Source organism: Schistocerca cancellata, chromosome 3, assembly GCF_023864275.1.
Source record: "Schistocerca cancellata isolate TAMUIC-IGC-003103 chromosome 3, iqSchCanc2.1, whole genome shotgun sequence".
Lineage (NCBI taxonomy): Eukaryota > Metazoa > Arthropoda > Insecta > Orthoptera > Acrididae > Schistocerca > Schistocerca cancellata.
Genome location: NC_064628.1, coordinates 917,096,506 through 917,118,625, shown reverse-complemented (window position 1 = coordinate 917,118,625; position 22,120 = coordinate 917,096,506). Strand labels below are relative to the sequence as shown.

Below are 22,120 nucleotides of genomic sequence, written 5' to 3'. Positions count from 1 at the left end.
AGCTCATTTGCACACGTTCACTAGAGTACATGGAGAGCGATTTGTTACTGTGATGGATTGAATTGGCGCAAATGTTACGATTCTGGACTAAATTTATGTATAGGATTCCAATCCCTACCGGGCCATCCACATCTCTTTTTTTTTTTTTTTTTTGCGTCTTTAATGCGCTTGACAGATGTGAAAATTACCGAACTATCAGTTTAATACGTCACAGCTGCAAAATAGTAACGCGAATTCTTTACAGACGAATGGAAAAACTGGTAGAAGCCGACCTCGGGGGCGATCAGTTTGGATTCCGTAGAAATGTTGGAACACGTGAGGCAATACTGACCTTACGACTTATCTTAGAAAAAAGATTAAGAAAAGGCAAACCTACGTTTCTAGCATTTGTAGACTTAGTGAAAGCTTTTGACAATGTTAACTGGAATACTCTCTTTCAAATTCTGAAGGTGGCAGGGGTAAAATACAGGGAGCGCAAGGCTATTTACAATTTGTACAGAAACCAGATGGCAGTATTAATAGTCGAGGGGCATGAAAGGGAAGCAGTGGTTGGTAAAGGAGTAAGACAGGGTTGTAGCCTCTCCCCGATGTTATTCAATCTGTATATTGAGCAAGCAGTAAAGGAAACAAAAGAAAAATTCGGAGTAGGTATTAAAATTCATGGAGAAGAAGTAAAAACTTTGAGGTTCACCGAGGACATTGTAATTCTGTCAGAGACAGCGAAGGACTTGGAAGAGCAGTTGAACGGAATGGACAGTGTCTTGAAAGGAGGATATAAGATGAACATCAACAAAAGCAAAACGAGGATAATGGAATGTAGTCAAATTAAGTCGGGTGATGCTGAGGGAATTAGATTAGGAAATGAGACACTTAAAGTAGTAAAGGAGTTTTGCTATTTAGGGAGTAAAATAACCGATGATGGTCGAAGTAGAGAGGATATAAAATGTAGACTGGCAATGGCAAGGAAAGCGTTTCTCAAGAAGAGGAATTTGTATAGATTTAAGTGTCAGGAAGTCGTTTCTGAAAATATTTGTATGGAGTGTAGCCATGTATGGAAGTGAAACATGGACGATAACTAGTTTGGACAAGAAGAGAATAGAAGCTTTCGAAATGTGGTGCTACAGAAGAATGCTGAAGATAAGGTGGGTAGATCACGTAACTAATGAGGAGGTATTGAATAGGATTGGGGAGAAGAGAAGTTTGTGGCACAACTTAACTAGAAGAAGGGATCGGTTGGTAGGGCATGTTTTGAGGCATCAAGGGATCACAAATTTAGCATTGGAGGGCAGTGTGGAGGGTAAAAATCGTAGAGAGAGACCAAGAGATGAATACACTAAGCAGATTCAGAAGGATGTAGGTTGCAGTAGATACTGGGAGATGAAGAAGCTTGCACAGGATAGAGTAGCATGGAGAGCTGCATCAAACCAGTCTCAGGACTGAAGACCACAACAACAACAATGCGTTTTTCCCGGTATGTTGATGATTTCGTAAACATATGTTCACCCAGTTCCCTTCCATTCATTCAGCAGGAGAGACACTCTAGATTCTATACCAGAAAAACTTTAACTCGCCCTCCCTTTCACACTTGGTACTAACACTTACACATCCTACCAAGTATAGTTCTGGCGCTACCACACCCCTCACTTCAAGGAACTTGTGAGGAAGTGACGATCACACATGACGATATCCTCCCCCCCCCCCCCCTGACGCATCATCACTCCCTACGTCACAGCACCAAGGCCGTCTTCATTAGACACGGTCCAGCCACATTAATGTGAACGCTGTCTATGTTCGACGTCAACGTGCAATAACCGAACACAGCGACATGTGGCAGCACTAGCAGTGGAGGGTATATATAAAGTGGGAGGGGGACGGTGGTAGCTGGAAAACACTGAAGTCATGATCGTTAAGGGAAACGGAGTGATTTATGTGACGTCTAAAAGGGCTGATCACTGGCTTTCGGGCCAATGATGGGAAGATTTCCAAAATGGCTAAGTATGCAATCAGTTGGTGTGTCGCCATTGTTAAAGTATACCGTGCATGGGAATATGGCACTATGCAAAATCGGTATCGAGGCAACTGTGGTATAACACAGGCCATAGATGGCGCAGGCGAATGACGGCTGTGGGTATGTGTACGGGCGAACGGACGTTCAGCTGCTGAGCCGCGACAAATAAACAAAGAGGGCTTTGAACAGTGTCTACTCAATGTGGAACCTGTAGTCACGACAGCTGCCATTTCATACTACGTGACACACCATACATTTCCTTAGGAAGCCAGCTCGACTACCAAAACACGGGGAATTTTTCATTGTTCTGCCAAAACGAGCTCTAATTTGTCGCTAAACAGTTTGTTGATGGTCGGACCAACGATTCAAAAAGATTTGTGCTCCACAATCTTCACACCTCCGCATGCATCGCATCGCATTGCTGACATATAAAAGGTGTATCGACAAGTTCTGGTATCGGATGAACATAGCGCTTATCAACTGGAGGAGTGACAGATCTGCGCCACTGCAGGAATACCAGTTAATGATAGCCACGTATGCAATGGCTTGTGCACCTTTTCTTGCAGTAAGCTGTCTGTTACAATTAGCTCGTGACGAGTGCGAGCGGAGCGAGGCAGCAAACATTCTTGCTAATCATTTCTACGTCGACGATTGTATCTCAGGCTGCGATATGGTATAGGCTGCAATCAAGGTCCAGCAAGATCTCACGAAGCTATTGAAGAAAGGTGGGTTCTCATTACGGAAATGGTGCAGTAACAGTGCGGAATACTCGAAAATATGCCCTCCGAGTTGCGAGAAACACAACATTTATAAAGAGGATGTTGAAACTATAGGTTTATTCTGGCATCCACCTGCTGATCATTTTCAAACGGTGAACAACGTCAAACTAGCACCTAATGTTTACAGCTTCACTTAACTTGCTGTACTGTTTGTCACGGTATTTGTTTTTGATCCGTTTGGATTAGTTAGTCCCATTGTGATCACATTCAAGATTTTTTTTTTGCAACGTCTGTGGCAGCATTAGTTGACGTGGGAAGAGCTCTTGCCTTCAGAGTTACACTGCTTGTGGAAGACACTATACAGCGAAATTCGTATGACAGACAACGTTTGTGTTGATCGTAGAGTAATTGTAGGAGGGACACCTGTCAGCATACAACTGCATGGATTCTGTGACGCTTCGGAAAAAGCCTATGGCTGTTGTATGTGTGCATGACCAAATGATCAGCAATGAATCACATGTGTGGTAACTGTTGAGCTCCCAAACACGAGTGGCCCCATTGGAAAAACTGTCGTTACCACGGTTGGAGCTCTGTGGGGTTCTCTTGTTTTCACTTCTACTGCATAACGTTGTTCGCGCTGGGTATAGACATCGAACGAATTTACCTGTGGACTGACTCATCCATTATGCTAGCATGGCTCGAGGTTCCACCCACACGGCTGAAATCGTTCGTGTGGAACCGTGTTTCCAAGAGACAGGACACCACAGCAGCTGCAGTATGGAGACATGCATTTACAATGGAATACCCAACTGATCTGACTTCGCTAGGAGTGTCTCCTTCAGACCTGCAAGAAAACAGCCTGGGGCTGGGGAGGACCTGCCTGGCCAAAGGAAGACGTCACTTCATGTCCTGTATTAGCTGTCTCGCGGTTATGCATCTCAGGAGTTGCCAGAAGAAGTCTTCTCCATCACATCAAGAGAGTAATTCAAGATGATCTAATTTGTCGATTCTCGAAGTCATGATTGCAGTGGATGAAGTAAAATGTATCAGATTTTGTAATAACTGCAAAATGCAAGGGAAAAAAAGAGTAATTGCTGACTTGTCTCGCAATGAACTGCAGGATGGGTTGCCACGATGCGTCAGAATAGCACAAGAAGCCTCATATGCAACAGAAATATACTAGTTGTAGACTAAGAAGCTAGTAGACAGAAAAAGTAAGCTCAAATCATTGCATACTATCCTGGATGATACGAGATTACAACGAGTTGGTGTCAGGCTATGAAATGCTGATCTGTCATATGAGAAGAACCATCATCTCATACTGCCATCTCATCATCATGTCACAAGACTAATAGTGCAAAGTGAACATCGAGGTGTTTCCTACGCTGGGTGTCGATTGTTGTTTACATCTCTCAGAAAGCAATACTGGATACCTAACAGACGAAACGCAACCACGCGTGTTCTGCATCAGTGCTTGACTTATCAGCGATTATAGGCAAAACCAGCGCATCGGCTCATGTGGGACTTGCCACGCCCACGTGTAGAAGCTGTGAGACCTTACTTCAACTGCGGGGTTGATAACACAGGCCCTTCTGTATGAAAACTGGCTTAAAAGGACCAAAATGTTGCAATGTTTGTATGCCTGCTGACACTGTCACTGCATTTGGAGGTAATTTGTAACATTGCTACTGAAGACTTCCTGTCAGTCCTTAGAAGATCTGTGCCATGTCGCAATTAGTTCAAAGTGGTTCAAATGGCTCTGAGCACTATGCGACTTAATTTCTGAGATCATCAGTCGCCTAGAACTTAGAACTAATTAAACCTAACTAACCTAAGGACATCACACACATCCATGCCCGAGACAGAGTCGAACCTGCGAACGTAGCGGTCCAGACTGTAGCGCCTAGAACCGCACGGCCACTCCGGCCGGCTCGCAGTAAGTGCTAAAACTTGTACAGCGACAGCGGGACAACTTTGTTAGGATTAACCTGGAACTCTGTGAGTTACAAACTGCTATAGGCAGTCGTTATCAGCAGACACAGGTGAAAAACTCATGCGTGAAGAAAGCATCGACTGACACTTCATTCCTCCAGTGTCACAACACTTTGGCGCAGTATGGTAAGCAGGAGGAAAGTTCTTCAAGTACCACTTCCTTATACCCAACATGTGAAGAGTTCATAACTATGACGTGTTAGATTGAGGCTTGCTTGAACTTTCGTAATCGCACATCACTATCTTGCGATCCTTCTGACCCGTAAGTCCTGACCCCGGTCCCTCATCGAAAACATGATCACAAGAATCCCTCAGGCAGATCAAGGTACAGCCAAAGTGAGCTTGCTTACGAGGTGGACATTACCGCAGCAAGAGTTCCAGATCTTTTGGCGGCACTGGTCATCTGACTGTATACATCACCGGCAGCAGTGGGCCTTTTGGATGTCTCCCGTCAGAATGTGCAGCCTGCCGCATCATACCTGGTAAGGGGTGACAACCTGCCACCCTTATGCTGGAAACTGGCCACTACTGGTACACCACAAGGGGTTTTCAAGGGACCAACCGTGCGAGCTATGTGCTTAACTGAGTGATACAGAAGTGAACAGTGTATTTGTGTTTTTTGTGTTTTTTTTTCTTTTCTCTCGCGCTTTCTTCCTGTTGTTCTGTGCCTACTTTGCAGTAGCCTCAGTAAATTTCATTATATCTTTTATGTTTCTGTCTTACTTCATTTATATGATTGTGTTTCTCAGGCTCCAATCACAGACTATGGTAACAGAAAAACGTAAATGGTAACAGACGCAACGATATATGTATTTTCATATGTTCACCGTTACGCTGTACCAAGACTTGTATATTTTTGAAAAAAATCAATATTTCTTGGGCGGCCGGTAGGATCAGTCACTACGCGCTACCAAGTCGCTGGAGAGTACTGCCATCTCTCGAGTTACTTGTACCTGAGGGACAATGGTCAGGAAGCCACGCGTCCAAGGGTCTAATTGGACACTTGCCACGGCAAGAGTGAGAAAAGTTGTGAAAGAGCACTCAATTGGGTGTCTGGGCCAGTGTGCCTCGTGTGCTAAACGGTGAATACGTCTATTTTCTGTTGTGCGTGTTAATCGCCAATGATAAATGATTCTCTACATGTGCTGTCATTCACTTGAATCTGAATGGATTCAAACCATTATACAGTCCATTAAATTCCTAGTACTCTGGTAAAACTGACGATTCAAATATCCGGCTACGGGAGTGGAACGACCGTTCACTCTGCTGCTTACAGGCCTCCGCAACAGGTGCTTGGTTCATACACCAACGCTGACTACTGTTCATTGGCGACGAAGGCTGGAATTTGCACGCTAAGACCTCAACGGGATGTCGAGTGATTGGCGACAGGTGGCATTCTCATATGAATCACGTTCCATGCTCTATCAGCGTGAAACGTCTACAAGCAGACACTCTTAAAATAATCGTCAGAGGAGTCCAGCCGGAGGAGGGAGCATTATGATCTGAGGTGGCATCCCATGGGTGTTCTCGTCATTCTGGAAGGTACAAGTGGTTAAGGCAAGTGCGGATGTCTTCTTGGGGACCATTTCCCGCCGCACAAGCAGTTTGTTTTACCCCGACAGCATCTACCAGTTGGACTATACAACGTTTCACACAGCTCATAGTGTACATGCATAATTCAAAGAGCACTAGGAAGGGTTTACAGTAATCCTCCGGCCACCAGACACCCCAGATTTAACCTCAATCGAGAATCTGTGGGACCATCCAAATTGGGCTCCTTGGCCAGGGATCCTCAGCTGAGAAATCTAATACAACTGGCCACAGCACTAGGTTCAGCATGGCTCCACATCCGTACCGTTACCTACCAGAAGCTCACTGACTTTCTAACTGCACGATTTGCAGCGGTCTGGCCGGTTATTCAGCTTTCTGACGTGTGGTCACATTAAAGTAATTTGAGAGTATATTTATTCTGAAAATTAGCGTAAACTACTTACGTAATAGTTTTGTAAGTTCTTCCTTTAAGTAAATCGTCATCCGGCAAATTTGAGGCAGCAGCCAAGTGAACACTGAGCTTATACCGAATGGTATACATGAAGTAGTGTGTCGATGTCTCATACGGGGAAATAAAACCAGAAAATAATTCTTCAGAAACTTGAGATAGGAGGTCAAACTTAATCATACACACCCGAGGCGGGTGACGTAAGTTAGGTTGCCCACCTTAAGTCCATGAAATGTTCTCGGGTTGTATTTGACCTCCATATACACCCATTACGGCACGATAAGCCACTACCCTACAGCGCCTCGTTTCTCCAGTATCACTGGACCCTGTGGTTGAACCTCTTGTGCTGGTATTCTGAAATGATAGATGGAAACAACATTGACAATGAAAGTTCAAGTCAGCACTTCAGTTGCGCTCCGGTAGCGTAGCAATTAAGACTACTGCTCCGGAAAACCAGGCTATTGGGCTTCACATTGCGGTATGGCAATTTTTTTTCCAATCGCTGCTACATTCACTACTGATTACAAGCATCACAACACCAAGAAATGATCATAATCGTTCGAAAAACGGATGATGTTTTTAGCGGTGAACCGCAACAAGCGTATAAGATTGCGGAGACATGGAATGCATGTAGGTCCGGCATGGCCCTCACTTGTGTCACAGGACAAGACAGCAACAGGCCACACTCAGTAGGTACAGAGCCGGTAGACAAAGTGGAAACGTAAAGGCAAGTGCCAGAACACCACGTCGACGGCAAAGCCGTAGAATCAGCAAGAGATTGAGTTGGAAAGGAAGAAAATGATTGATCTGCCGTGTATGGATTTACAGTACACGTTGCTGCGACAGTGCTACATGTGCAGAAGGCCGGCCGCTGCGGCCGAACGGTATTAGGCGCTTCATCCTGCCTCGGGCATGGATGTGTGTGATGTCATTATGTTAGTTAGGTTTATGTACTTATAATTTCTAGGGGACTGATGACCTCAGATGTTAAGTCCCATAGTGCTCAGAACCATTTGAAGCATTTGAACCATGTGCAGAACACATTAGATATTATACAGGGTGATTCAAAAAGAATACCACAACTTTAGGAATTTAAAACTCTGCAACGACAAAAGGCAGAGCTAAGCACTATCTGTCGGCGAATTAAGGGAGCTATAAAGTTTCATTTAGTTGTACATTTGTTCGCTTGAGGCGCAGTTGACTAGGCGTCAGCGTCAGTTGATGCTAAGATGGCGACCGCTCAACAGAAAGCTTTTTGTGTTATTGAGTACGGCAGAAGTGAATCGACGACAGTTGTTCAGCGTGCATTTCGAACGAAGTATGGTGTTAAACTTCCTGATAGGTGGTGTATTAAACGTCGGTATAAACAGTTTACAGAGAATGGATGTTTGTGCAAAGGGAAAAGTTCTGGACGGCCGAGCACTTCATCACTGGCCTCCAAGAAGCCCTGATCTTACCCCCTGCGATTTTTTCTTATGGGGGTATGTTAAGGATATGGTGTTTCGGCCACCTCTCCCAGCCACCATTGATGATTTGAAACGAGAAATAACAGCAGCTATCCAAACTGTTACGCCTGATATGCTACAGAGAGTGTGGAACGAGTTGGAGTATCGGGTTGATATTGCTCGAGTGTCTGGAGGGGGCCATATTGAACATCTCTGAACTTGTTTTTGAGTGAAAAAAAACTTTTTAAATACTCTTTGTAATGATGTATAACAGAAGGTTATATTATGTTTCTTTCATTAAATACACATTTTTAACGTTGTGGTATTCTTTTTGAATCACCCTGTATTGTTGTATACCGTGACGAGAGGATGCTAGACCACTCGATGTGACTATAGTCACATCGAGTGGCCAAGTATCCTCTCACAGGACGACAACAGTTTTCTTCGCATGACCATAGGCTGCATTTATTGAGAATCCCTTCCCCAACAAAAGGTCCGAGGCTCCTAGAAAAAAGCTCAGATGATTCAGTGTGCAGGGCGATCGTTAATAAAACCGAGAAACTAGAGGGACGGATTGCTGACTGGAAATGGAGGGAGAAAGGTCGTATGAACAAGCGTCCGGAAACGCGTCGTTGCCACGACAGATGACGCTGGTGAATAAAACTTCCTATGTCAATGTTCCGTGTGTTCCTAGTGTGTTGCAGGCTGTGTGATTGACGTAGCGTAATGTAAGCAGCAGAATGGTGCGGCGTTCACGTTAGGAGCAATCGGCGATGGTGTTTGTGTATGGCTAAGCAGATGCAAACGGTCGACTGGCAGAACAGGTATACGCTCACAGACGCCGGCTGTGGTGTCACCGCCAGACACCACACTTGCTAGGTGGTAGCCTTTAAATCGGCCGCGGTCCGTTAGTATACGACGGACCCGCGTGTCGCCACTGTCAGTGATTGCAGACCGAGAGCCGCCACACGGCAGGTCGAGAGACACTTCCTAGCACTCGCCCCAGTTGTCCAGCCGACGTTGCTAGCAATGGTTCACTGACAAATTACGCTCTCATTTGCCGAGACGATAGTTAGCATAGTCTTCAGCTACGTCATTTGCTACGACCTAGCAAGGCGCCATTATCAATTGCTATTTATCTTGTGATGCCTGTACCGTCAGTCCGATGTACACCAATTACGGATTAAAGTTAAGTATTCCAGCAGCTACGTATTATTTTTCCTAGACTCAACTCCTTTAACTGTTCCAGACCTCACGCCAGCCTGCGTGAGCTTAAACGCGTGCCTTTCGGCTACCGGTCATAGTGGCTTGGCTGTCTTGCCAAGTCACAACACCGGCCACATCAGACAAATTTTGAAGCCCTTTTGGAGCGTTTGTGTTACCATGGGGCCGGCCGGAGTGACCGAGCGGTTCTAGGCGCTTCAGTTTGGAACCGTGCGAGCGCTACGGTCGCAAGTTCGAATCCTGCCTCGGGCATGGATGTGTGTGATGTCCTTATTTTAGTTAGGTTTAAGTAGTTCTGAGTTCTAGGGGTCTGATGACCTCAGCACTAGTACTAAGAGCCATTTGAACCATTTTGTTATAATGGGGCGTTTCAGATACACGAACGTGCAGGGATGTGGCGGACTGTGTTTGTGTATGCCAGGTTTGGATGGCCAGGTTCTACAGTATGTGCTGATGGAGCCTACTACAAGCTCCAGTAAAGTGCCCCACCAACATGATGTTACCCTACAAGACAACCACAGCTGTCCCTACCACCTGCAGTGTGTGCAAACAGCAGATTTCCATCTACGGGAAGAATTTTGTAGACGGTTTTTGCACCAGTCCATCACAATTGTGGGACTGATGTCGTAAGTCCTCTTTACAGACGAAGCAGCCTTTATCAGAATTTGCGTCATTAATCTGCATAACTGTCATCTGTGAGTTAGAGACTATCCTCTGGGAAAAAGATTGAGGCGTCTCATCAGCGTCGGTTCAGCATCAATGTGTGATCAGGGATTGTTGGCCACCATATACTGCATCCAGTTATTATTACACAACATCTCGATGGAGGAACCTACCTGAACGTCCTGCAGAATACTCTGCTGGGACTGCTTTAGGCACTGCCTTTGGCAATATGACAGGTAATGTGGTGTCTGCGTGATGGTACACCACCCCACTACCACATTACAGTTCACCATCAGTTCAATAACATCTTTACCAGATGATGGATAAAACGTAGAGGCGCTGTAGCATGGACTGGTAGATCACCGGACTTAAACTCCCTCGAATTTTACGTCAGGACGCACCTTGTAACCTCCCAAGAACAATGCTATTGAAAATATTTTAAATGTCAATGGACATAGAGCCAAGTGTAACCCCCCCACAAAATGGTAAGAGAAAAAAGACAATAGCGTAACCTCCCAAGAACAATGCTATTGAAAATATTTTAAATGTCAATGGACATAGAGCCAAGTGTAACCTCCCCACAAAATGGTAAGAGAAAAAAGGCAATAGCGTAACCTCCCAAGAACAATGCTATTGAAAATATTTTAAATGTCAATGGACATAGAGCCAAGTGTAACCTCCCCACAAAATGGTAAGAGAAAAAAGACAATAGCGTAACCTCCCAAGAACAATGCTATTGAAAATATTTTAAATGTCAATGGACATAGAGCCAAGTGTAATCTCCCCACAAAATGGTAAGAGAAAAAAGACAATAGCGTAACCTCCCAAGAACAATGCTATTGAAAATATTTTAAATGTCAATGGACATAGAGCCAAGTGTAACCTCCCCACAAAATGGTAAGAGAAAAAAGACAATAGCGTAACCTCCCAAGAACAATGCTATTGAAAATATTTTAAATGTCAATGGACATAGAGCCAAGTGTAACCTCCCCACAAAATGGTAAGAGAAAAAAGACAATAGCGTAACCTCCCAAGAACAATGCTATTGAAAATATTTTAAATGTCAATGGACATAGAGCCAAGTGTAACCTCCCCACAAAATGGTAAGAGAAAAAAGACAATAGCGTAACCTCCCAAGAACAATGCTATTGAAAATATTTTAAATGTCATTGGACATAGGGCCAAGTGCAACCTCCCCACAAAATGGTAAGAGAAAAAAGACAATAGTGTAACCTCCCAGATAAATTTTCTTATAATGACAATAATTTGAAATGACAATTATAATCGTGCTAAGTGTAACCTCCCCAAAATGAAAGTCAGTTTAATAAGAAATGAAATCTCATTGACAATGAAAACGCAAATAGACCGAAATGTCGATCTTAGGCCCTGTTCTTACCTCAGTAAAATTACATCTGCTCTTATTTTTTCGCCATAGCTTGGAGGAAATGCATCGCAAATATATATATATATATATATATATATATATATATATATATATATTGAATTTAAGAGAAACTCTTCTTTAAGGAAATGCAAGGGAAATATTATTTCAAAATGGATTGTTTGTTAAAATGGTTGGTTTAAAAACAAAATTATTATTGGGGCGATTCTTGAACAAATCAGTTACAGTTAATTTACATTACATTATCAGATGTGCGCAAAGCTGCTTCATTACCTTATTAAAAAATATACCTTGTCCTGAATCTCGACCAGAATGCCATGTCGACGCCCGCCGACTCGTCACACAAGCTAACTCGCAACTGTACTACCGACTCCCTGCATGCAACTGCACTGTACTCTCGCGCGCTAATACTCTCTCGCAACTGAGCTGACTACATGCTCTCTGGTCAAAGATTATCATGGCTCGCCATCGCTGCCTATGAAACGTACGCGTTTCAACCTGAAAAGCGTTGGGTAAGCTGAACCAGTTCCTGACATGCAGACCCTTCAACCGCGTGTCCACGACGCCTGTGCCGTTATTTGGAGAAAGGCTGGAATGTGCGAGAGTGCGGATATGCATGGTGCGGCATGCGAACGCTTACCTCACATTCCATGGAGGCCACTTTCAACATCTCTTTGTGACATGGGTACGACGCAGCTCTGTACTGTGTTCCATGTCGATTCGTTGTCATTGCACGCCCACCATCCACCTCCAGACACATGCTCATAGGACCTACTTTCCAGCACTTCTACTCAGGAATCCGTCCTTGCAGTTTATCCGTTTTTTAATGTTCAACCTGTACAAGAAAGGCAAAGGAACTGACCCACGTAATTGCAGACCAATGTCCTTAAGGGGCTCCGGAAAGGCTCAAAACCATGAAAAGTTCAATTTTTACTTTTTTGCGTTTTCTGAATCTGCAGACTATTACCTTTTAATAGATATATAATTTATTCAATTCCAAAGACTACAACTATTTTTAAATTTTTTTTGAAATGTGTTCTACATGGGCGTGACCCACTGTGGCGCTGTTAAACTGCTGTCAAATGGTGTTATTATTAACGTCCGTGTTCATCAGGTACATTTTAGTGATGTGAGATGAAGTATGTGTTGTGGCTAACCTGTGATGGTTCAATATATATCGCTGGTGTGATTGTCGATTGTTTCATGTTTATTTACTCTGTCGTTATCTCGAAAATATTCGTAATTAATTCTGTTTCTTGAGTCTCTGTTTTGTTGAAGTATAATAATGAGTAAAAGTAAAGTTGCTGTTGCGACTTTCAATGATGGCAACATTGTAAGGTGCAAGGTATTTAGAAATATGGGAATGAAGATAGGTTCTAACATGGTACGAGCGATGCTTGCTTTAGACAAGGAACGCCTTCGGGCTGCAGACAGGGCTGTAAAGAGTCTAGAAATACAAGCAAGAGTAAACAGGAGGAGGAACAAGAGGAAGCTGGAGGAAGAGTTTGCTGAGGATGAAGATAATCCATCCTATGGACCTGGAATGCACTAAAAAGTTAATCCAATCTTTGTCGCTCGATTCCCTAAACTTTTATTTTCTCATACCAATTACATGTTTTCTAAGGATCTTCCAAACATATTTGTTTCAAACTTTCAGTAAATGTTACACAGTACCTTCTGCATAATTTAACACAGCCTTTTTTCCAAAAAACTGTATATTTTTGAATATATAAATAAAAAATTGCAAAAAAATGTTGTGAATTTTCATTACAATTGAAAAAAAAAATCTTCTTTAATAACTGAACTAAAATTTTGTAAAATCCCTGTGTTAAGTTGTAGCACATATTCCAATAAATAATCTGTAAAAAGTTCAACTTCCTACCTCAAATACTTTGTGAGGAAAGATGTAATTCATAAGCGTTATTTTAACATTGCAAGTATAGGGCGTTCCGTAGCCCCTTAACATTGGTTTGTTGCAGTATTCTTGAACGCATTCATAGTTCAAATATAACAACTTTCCTTGAGACAAAAAAGCTTCTTTCCACGAACCAGCACGAAATTAAAAAGCATCGCACCTGCGAAGCTCAGCTTGCCCTAAACTCACACTACAGAACACGGATGGAGGGCAACAGATAGATTCTGTATTTCCTCGATTACCGGAAAGAATTTTACACGGCACCCTGTTGCAGGCTGTTGACGACAGTCCGAGCATACGCTTTAGGTTGCCAGATATTTCAGTGGCTCGAAGGGTTTTGAAGTAATAGAACGAAGTACGTGGTTCGCGACGGCGAATGTCATAAGAGACAATGACATCGTCATAAGCGCCCCAGGGAGGAGCCGTAGGGCCGTATTTATTCTCTATATGTATAAATGACCTGAGAGACAGAGTGAACAGCAATTTACATGTAGTGGACTGACAAGACAGCCAGTCCACAGTGACGGGTATCCGAAAGGCACGCGTTTACACACGCCGGCTGGCGTTAGGTCTGAAACAGGATACGTAATGAATGTTATAAAGCAAAGTACGTAGCTGCTGGAATACTTAACTTTAATCCATCATTTGTATACAACGTTTTTGATGATACAAGTGAGACTCTCTCTAGAAATGGTTAATGGCGCCTTGCTAGGTCGTAGCCATGGACTTAGCTGAAGGCTATTCTAACTGTCTCTCGGCAAATGAGAGAAAGGCTTCGTCAGTGTAGTCGCTAGCAAAGTCGTCGTACAACTGGGCGAGTCCTAGTACGTCTCTCTAGACCTGCCGTGTGGTGGCGCTCGGTCTGCGATCACTGACAATGGCGACACGCGGGTCCGACATGTACTAATGGACCGCGGCCGATTTAAAGCTACCACCTATCAAGTGTGGTGTCTGGCGGTGACACCACATTACATCTATTTTCTAATCACACGATGGTTTACGTGAATGTGACGTCGTTAAGTGACTTAGACAAAATTTCTAGTCAGTGTGATGAATGGCAGCTTGCTCTAAATATAGTTGGTGCGGATAAGTAGGAAAAACAGTCCTGTAACGTCCGAATACAGCATTAGTAGTAGAGTGCAGCTTGACACAGTCACTTCGATTAAATATCTAGGCATAAGAGTATAAAGCGATATGAAATGGGATGAAGACATGATGTTTGTAGTAGGAAAGGAAAATGCTCGACATCGTTGTATTGGGAGAATTTTGGTAACGTGTAACTCACCCACAAAGAAGACGACGTGGAGAATCGTGGTGCCACTGTTTCTTGAGTACTGTTCGATTGCTTAGGACCCCCACTGGGTCGGATTAATGGAAGACACAGAGGCGATTCAGAGGAAGGCTTCTACGTTTTGTTACCGGTAGGTTAGATCAGCACGCGAGTGTTATGAGATGCTTCGATGGTCTTTCTGCAAGGCGCAATTGCGGTAATTTAGACAACCGGCATCTGAAGGCCACTGCAGAACAATTATACTGCTGCCAACGTAAATTCAACTTAAGACAATTGTTTTCCCCTTGCTGTATGATAAGTAATACTGCAAGGTACTCTCCGCCACGCATAGTGTTAGCTTCACGCTGGAGATCTGTAGCGGTTGGCTGCTGAGGGCTGGACAATGGCACTAATGCCAGTGATAAACTGTAGTGTTGTAGGGTGGGTCTCGTGTAATAATTTGCTACAGTGATCGTCGCGTACGTGTCAAAAGCTGCCGTGTTGAGCTCAGCCGGGCGGGCTGTGTTGTTGAGCAACATAGTGGGCAGACGTCCAGCGAGATGGTTCGGGGATTCACTGGGTATAGAGTACGATGCCAACTCCTTTCGTACTGACAGTAATCTGAACATCAACCGCTATATCAAACAGGTTCTGGAGCCCGAGGCACTGCCCCTCCTGCAGGCAGCTCTCCAGATGCCGTAATTCGACAGGGCAACGACTTGTCGCTCGTGGCGACAAATGTGCGAGCTTTGTTCGAAGAACGGCGTGTCGGTACCTCTTTGGTGTGCACGTCCGCCAGACATGTCACCCACTGAACAAGTCTGGTACCTGGCCTGTCGGCAGCTTGCTCGTTCTTATTCTCCTGCAACCACAGTCGACGCTTTGCGGAAGCTTCTACAAATCGTGTGAAAGTGTGTTCCCCAGCAACATATCCAGCGCATCTTTGATTCCGTTCCACGACATCTAGAGACTCCGATTGCAGCACGTAGTGGCTTCACACCATGCTTGCTTCTCATGTTCAAAGTGCATGCAGAATTCTGAAATTTTAGTTGTTTGTGTAACGTCATGTTCCTAATCGGACTACTAAAATTCATTGTAATCAAATGCCTTATCATTTGTGTTGCTCGTTTCATAAAGAGCAGTATATTCCAGTTTTATGGTACAAAGTATAGGCATTTCGTGAAAATATAATGTACTCTCATGATAGATTCTTGAAGCTGGTGTATCTAAACCGTTTCAGTGACTGAAAATGCCGCACTTATGTCCATTGATTGTACCTAACATCTATAATCAACGTAAGATGGGATCTCAAGTTGGATGGTATTTAAGTCAGCTTCCCACTATGGGCCCCCCTGCGTGTCCGGGAGTAAGAATAGGACCGCGGTATTCCTGCCTGTCGTAAGAGGCGACTAAAAGGAGTCTTCACTGTTTCGGCCATTAATGTGATGATCCCCATTGGGGTTTGACCTCCATTTTTCCAAATTCAACAGAAGTACGAGCCTTTTGGGGAAGGACACCTTACGTGGTGCACCATCAGTCCTCTGGGCCCTAAGACCTTGGCACTCTTTATCGTCTTGGCGTCGTAACTGCACCCTCCATCCCTCATTTTGAGCATACGCACCTGATGGACTGTGTAAGTTACATTATTAGTGCGTCACCATCTGCACTCACGATACCTATGGACTTCCCATGGCACCCAAAATCCAGCACGGTAGCCAGTCCGTTGTGGTGGAGTCGTCATGTACCCTCTAGCTTGTAGCCCCTGACAACACAGGTATCGTACTGCCGATGCCTGAGCTGACACCTCCACACGTAAGCCAAGGAGTAGATGCTCGACTCTCTGGGGCATCAGGACTCCCGGCAACGGCCATCCTGCCAGGTGGCCTTTGCTGTCGCTGGGTGGCGCCGGTGGGGAGAGCCCCTGGTCGGAGTGGGTGGCATCGGGGCGGATGCCCCGCAGTGAAGCGGGTGAAGTCTCAATCCGGTGGTCGCACGACCACCAACGTCCCTAAGCGCGGTAAGACAGAATTTAATGCTGTGACATATAACCCCAAATCGTTTGGCGAAGTGGCATCTCTTTCCAAAATGAGGAGCGGAGCTATTTTGATACAAGCAGTTTCATCTGCACAGTCACGGGCGTTACTCACCTGTGAGAAGCTCGGTGACATCCCCGTTGAGGTCACTCCACATAAGTCCTTAAATTTGGTCCAGGGGATTATCTTTCATAAAGATCTTCTGCTACAGTCTGATGACGAGCTACAGGAGAACCTGTCTTTAGGGGGCCCAGGGATAATAGGGTCGCTACCGGTGCCTTCATCCTGGCCTTTGAGGGTGACTGCTTGCCTGAGAAGGTCAAGGTCATGATCTACCGTTGCGATGTCAAGCCCTATGTCCCGCCCCCTATGCGATGCTTCCAGTGCTGGAAGTTCGGACGTATGTCCTCCAGATGCACTGCCAACCCCACGTGTCGTGATTGTGGACGACCTTCACATCCTAATGCTCCATGTGCTCCGCCTCCCACCTGCGTTAACTGTGGCATTCTCCCTGCTCGCCAGACTGTGCAGTCTACCAAAGAGAGCGGAAGATACAAGAAATTAAGACCCAGGACTATTTAACTTACCAAGAGGCAAGGAACAAGCTAGAACGGCGCAACCCCACATCTATGTTGAGGAGTTATGCTGCTGTAACTCTGCCGCCACCAGTTCCTGCAAAGACTCCCTTCTCAGTTGGCCCTCAGTCAAGTTACGCCTGCCCCACTGCTGGTAGGGGCCACACTTTCTTCCATTGCTCCCAAAGCACCCGGTTTGGGAGCAGTGGACCCCGAACAACTGGGGACATCCATCCCCTCCTCTCAACCGGAGAAGCAACAGCCTCCTCAGGCCTCACTCGTTCGGAAGGGGTCCCTTGGGGGAGTCCCTTCCAAGGACTTTACCAGTGTCTCGCAAGACGCTAGCCAGTGGTTGAAGAAGCCAACAGCTGCTGGTAGAAAGGCTTCACGCTCTTCCTCTGTTCCTGACAATGCGTCAGGAAAGCCCTCCCAGCATGCGAACCCTCCTCCCAAAGACAAGAGGGAGGAAGCTCTCTAAGAAAGTCCCGCGCCACCGTTTCCTGTCAGCTCAGCCTCTGAGGATGAGGTCGACCTCTTTGCGTCCCCTGATGACCTGGATTTCGCCGTCTCAGAAACGATGGCAGTTGCGACTTCAGTCACTCAGTCTCTGGCAGCATGTGACTCTGAAGTAATTTGCTTTTTCAGTGCCTTCATGCCCCTACAGGAAAATGGAAATGTGGCGGTTATTTTAGCCATCTCCCTGAGCTACGACAGCTTCTAAGCATAACACCTGCTTTCTGAATTGCCCTCCTGGAAACCTGGTTCCCAGCAATGCGGACCCCTGCTCTTCGTGGTTACAGGGTCTATTACTGTAACCGTAGCATTTACAATAGTGTGTCACGTGGAGCCTGCGTGTATCTCCTTACCTCTGTATATAGTGCTCCCGTGCCCTTCACACATCATTGGAAGCTGTGGCTGTCAGAGTAAGGACTACCCAGGACACAGCCATCTGCAGTGTGTATCTCCCTCCAGGTGGTACAGTCCCCTTGGCCGAATTGACTGCACTTGTCCCTCAACTCCCGACACCTTTTCTTCTCCTGGGGGATTTTAACGCCCACAATCCCCTGTGGTGTGGAACGAAGGTTACTGGCCGAGGCAGAGCTGTCGAGAATCTCGTCTCCCAACACGACCTGCCTCTTAAACATTGGCGCCGACATCATTTCAGTGTGCCGCATGGCACGTTCTCAGCCATAGATCTGTCATTGTGCAGCCCAGGGCTTGTACCATCGGTCCACTGGAGAGTCCATGACGACTTGTGTCGTAGTGACCATTTTCCCATCTTCCTTTCACTACCCAGCGTCGCTCCCATGAACGCTTGCCCAGATGGGCATTTAGCAAGGCAAACTGGGAAGTGTTCTCCTCTGCTTCCACTGTTGAATATCTCCCACAAGGTACCATCGATGTGGCGGTTGGGACATTGACTGCAGCGATTGTTTCCGCTGCGGAACGTACCATTCCTCATTCCTTAGGGTGCCCCCGGCGAAAGTCAGTGCCTTGGTGGTCGCCGGAGCTCGCTGAAGCCATGTAAGAGCGTCGGCGGGTTCTTCAGCGACATAAGCGGCACCCGTCTTTGGAGAACCTCATTTTATTCAACAGTCTCCGTGCTCAGGTCCGGCGGCTCATCAAAAGGTGGAAACAGGAGTCCTGGGAGAGGTACGTTTCCACCATTGGTTCCCGTACTTCACCCTCCCAGGTGTGGATGAAGATTCGGCGCATCTTTGGATTGCAGCACTCTACAGCTGTCCCAGGGCTTACCATCAACAGGGCGCTATGCACCGATGCCGATGCAATCGCCCAGCATTTCGCTCAGCACTATGTTCGTGCCTCTGCGTCGGGGAATTACCAGCCCGCGTTTCGTGCGCTAAAACGCCGGGAGGAAGGAAACGACTTTCTTTTGCTTCTCGCCACCCTGAGGCGTATGACGCCCCTTTAGTTCGTGGGAACTCCAAAGTGCCCTGGAACAGTGCCCCGATACAACCTCTGGGCCAGATGGCATCCACAATCAGATGTTCAAACACCTGTACCCAGACGGTCTGCAATGTATTCTTGCCGTCTTCAACCACATATGGGGCGATGGTGTCTTTCCGTCGCAGTGGCGAGAAAGTACCATCATTCCGGTGCTGAAGCCTGGTAAGGACCCGCTTAATGTGGATAGGTATCGGCCCATCAGCTTGACAAACACTCTGTGCAAGCTACTGGAACGTATGGTGGGTCAACGGCTGTGTTGGCTGCTCGAGTCTCGGGGTCTTCTGGCTCCGTGCCAGAGCGGCTTCCGTCAGGGCCGTCCCACAGCCGATACTTTGGTCTTCCTTGAGTCTGCAATCCGCACTGCTTTCTCCAGGCGCCAACATCTCGTCTCCGTCTTTTTCGACCTTTCCAGAGCATATGACACGACGTAGCGGCACCATATTCTCGCCACGTTGCACGGGTGGGGTCTCCGGGGCTCTCTACTCATTTTTATTAAGAATTTTTCTTCTGTTCGGACATTCTGCGTTTTACTTGGCACCTCCCATAGTTCACTTCATGTGCAGGAGAGCGGCGTTCCACAGGGCTCTGTATTGAGCTTGCCTCTTTTCCTTGTTGCCATTAATGGCCTTGCAGCAGCAGTAGGGTTTTCTGTCTAATGCACGTCATCTGCTGACGATTTCTACATATTTTTCAGCTCCTCCACCATTAGTGTTGCAGAACGTAGGTTGCAGGGAGCCATTACGCAAGGCTCAGGCGTGGGCCCTAGCCCATGGGTTTCACATTTCTCCTGCGGAGACTTGTGTTATGCACTTTTGTCGGCGTCGAACTGTCCATCCCCACCCTGAGCTCTATCTTCAGGATGCCATGCTCAGGGTTGTTGACACTTACCGTTTTCTGGGACTGCTGTTCGATGCCCAGCTTACTTGGCTTCCAGATATTCAACAGCTCAGCGTCAGTGCTGGCAGCATCTGAATGCCCTCCGCAGCCTCAGCAACACAACTTGGAGTGCAGATCGTAATACGCTACTGCAGCTCTACAATGCCCTTGTGCTGTCCCGACTGGACTATGGGAGTGTGGCATATGGCTCGGCATCGCCCTCAGCATTGCAGCTGCTGGACCCCGTTCACCACTGTGGGGTTCGATAGGCGACAGGAGCATTCCGCACCAGCCCTGTTAAGCCTACTTGCTGAGGCTGGGGTTCCTTCACTTCGCATTCGGCGTCAACAACTCTTAGCCATCTATGCTGCCCACATCCGATGTTCGCCCCGTCACCTTAACTACCGTCTCCTTTTCGCTAATGCGGTAGTCCATATCCCACACCGGCGGTCGCGATCAGGCCATACAATTGGGATCCGTATTTGGTCACTCCTTAGTGAACTCGAGTCTTTGCCTCTTCCATCTGCTTTTCAGGTCCACCCACATACACCACCTTGGTGTATTCGTCGGCCGCAGCTTCGGCTGGACCTCTCACGATGGCAAAAGTATTCAGTTCCTCCTGCAGTCTTGCGCCGCCAATTTCTTGCTCTCCTAGACGCATCCCATGACTCGGAGGCTATCTATACATATGGCTCGATGGTTGATGGCCGTGTGGGGTACGCTTATGCTCATGCGGACTATGAAGACCAGCGCTCCTTCCCGGAAGGCTGCAGTGTTTACACCGCAGAGCTAACAGCCATTTTTCGCGCCTTTGAGCGTATTCGTACCAGCACTGGAGAGTCTTTTGTCATTTGCAGTGACTCTCTCAGTAGTCTACAGGCTCTTGACCAGTGCTACACTCGCCATCCCATTGTTGTTGCCATCCAGGAGTCCGTTCATGTTCTTGAACAGCGTGGACGTTCAGTTGGGTACATGTGGACCCCGGGGCTCGTCGGTATCGCCGGAAACGAACTCGCCGACAAGTTAGCTAAAGCAGCTACCCGCAAACTGACGTTGGAGATCGGCCGCCCGGGAACTGATCTCCGATCGGTGTTGCGCCGTCGGGTCTTTGGGATGTGGGGCGACGAATGGCGCACTCTGGCTGCACCCAACAAGCTGCGGCGTGTAAAGGAGACCACGACCGTGTGGGGTTCCTCCGTGCGGGCCTCTCGCAGGGATTCTGTTGTTCTCTGTAGGCTCCGCATTGGTCACTCTTGGCTGACGCATGGTCATCTGCTGCGTCGAGAGGACCCCCCTCATTGTCGCTGTGGTGCAACCATGACGGTGGCCCATCTGTTGTTGGAATGTCCTCTTTTAACCGCTCTCAGGCGAGCTTTTAATCTCCAGGGTGATTTATCATCTCTTTTAGGTGACAATGTCACTATGGCAGATCGGGTTTTAAATTTTATTCGCGCAAGCGGCTTTTATAGGTCATTTAATTTTATTACATCACCCTCTTTTGAGCTGTATCTATTAATTAGTTTTGTGTTGTAATTCGACTCCACACTAATCTTTTAGGCTGGAGGTTTTAACGTGTTGCAGGGTGGCTGGCTCATCCTTTTATTTTCGTGATCAGCCAGCCACGATCCTCTGCTGTACAGTTTTAATTCTTTCTGCCTTTCTTCTCTATGTTATTTTTGTTGCTGTGCTCCGTTTTCCATGTTGCTTTATTATTGACCTTGGGGATTTTCTTCCCCTGGAATTTTTCTCTTGTGCGTCGAATGGGTAATGGATGGTTTCACTGTGTACTGTGTGTTTACGAAACAAGTGACCGATGACCTATGCAGTTTGGTCCCTTTAATCTTCAAACCAACCAACCAACCTTCCCACTATTGGGGCTAACTAAATGAGCACTACCTGCAGGGTGGCGCACGAAATGTGTTACCAATTGTTTCCTTCACTGTTTATGATCCACATTAGATATCCCGCTGGGATCTCTACAGCAGTACCAGCATAGCTTGGAAACAGAAATGAGTTACGAAATGACGTGTA

At 46.4% G+C, this 22,120-nt stretch overlaps 1 protein-coding gene across 1 annotated transcript in view; it reads right to left on the bottom strand.

Moving 5' to 3' along the window:
• LOC126176647 (arylsulfatase B-like) overlaps positions 1-22,120 on the bottom strand; it is a 437,026-nt gene that overhangs the window by 183,532 nt on the left and 231,374 nt on the right. The gene's annotated exons all lie outside the window — the stretch shown is intronic.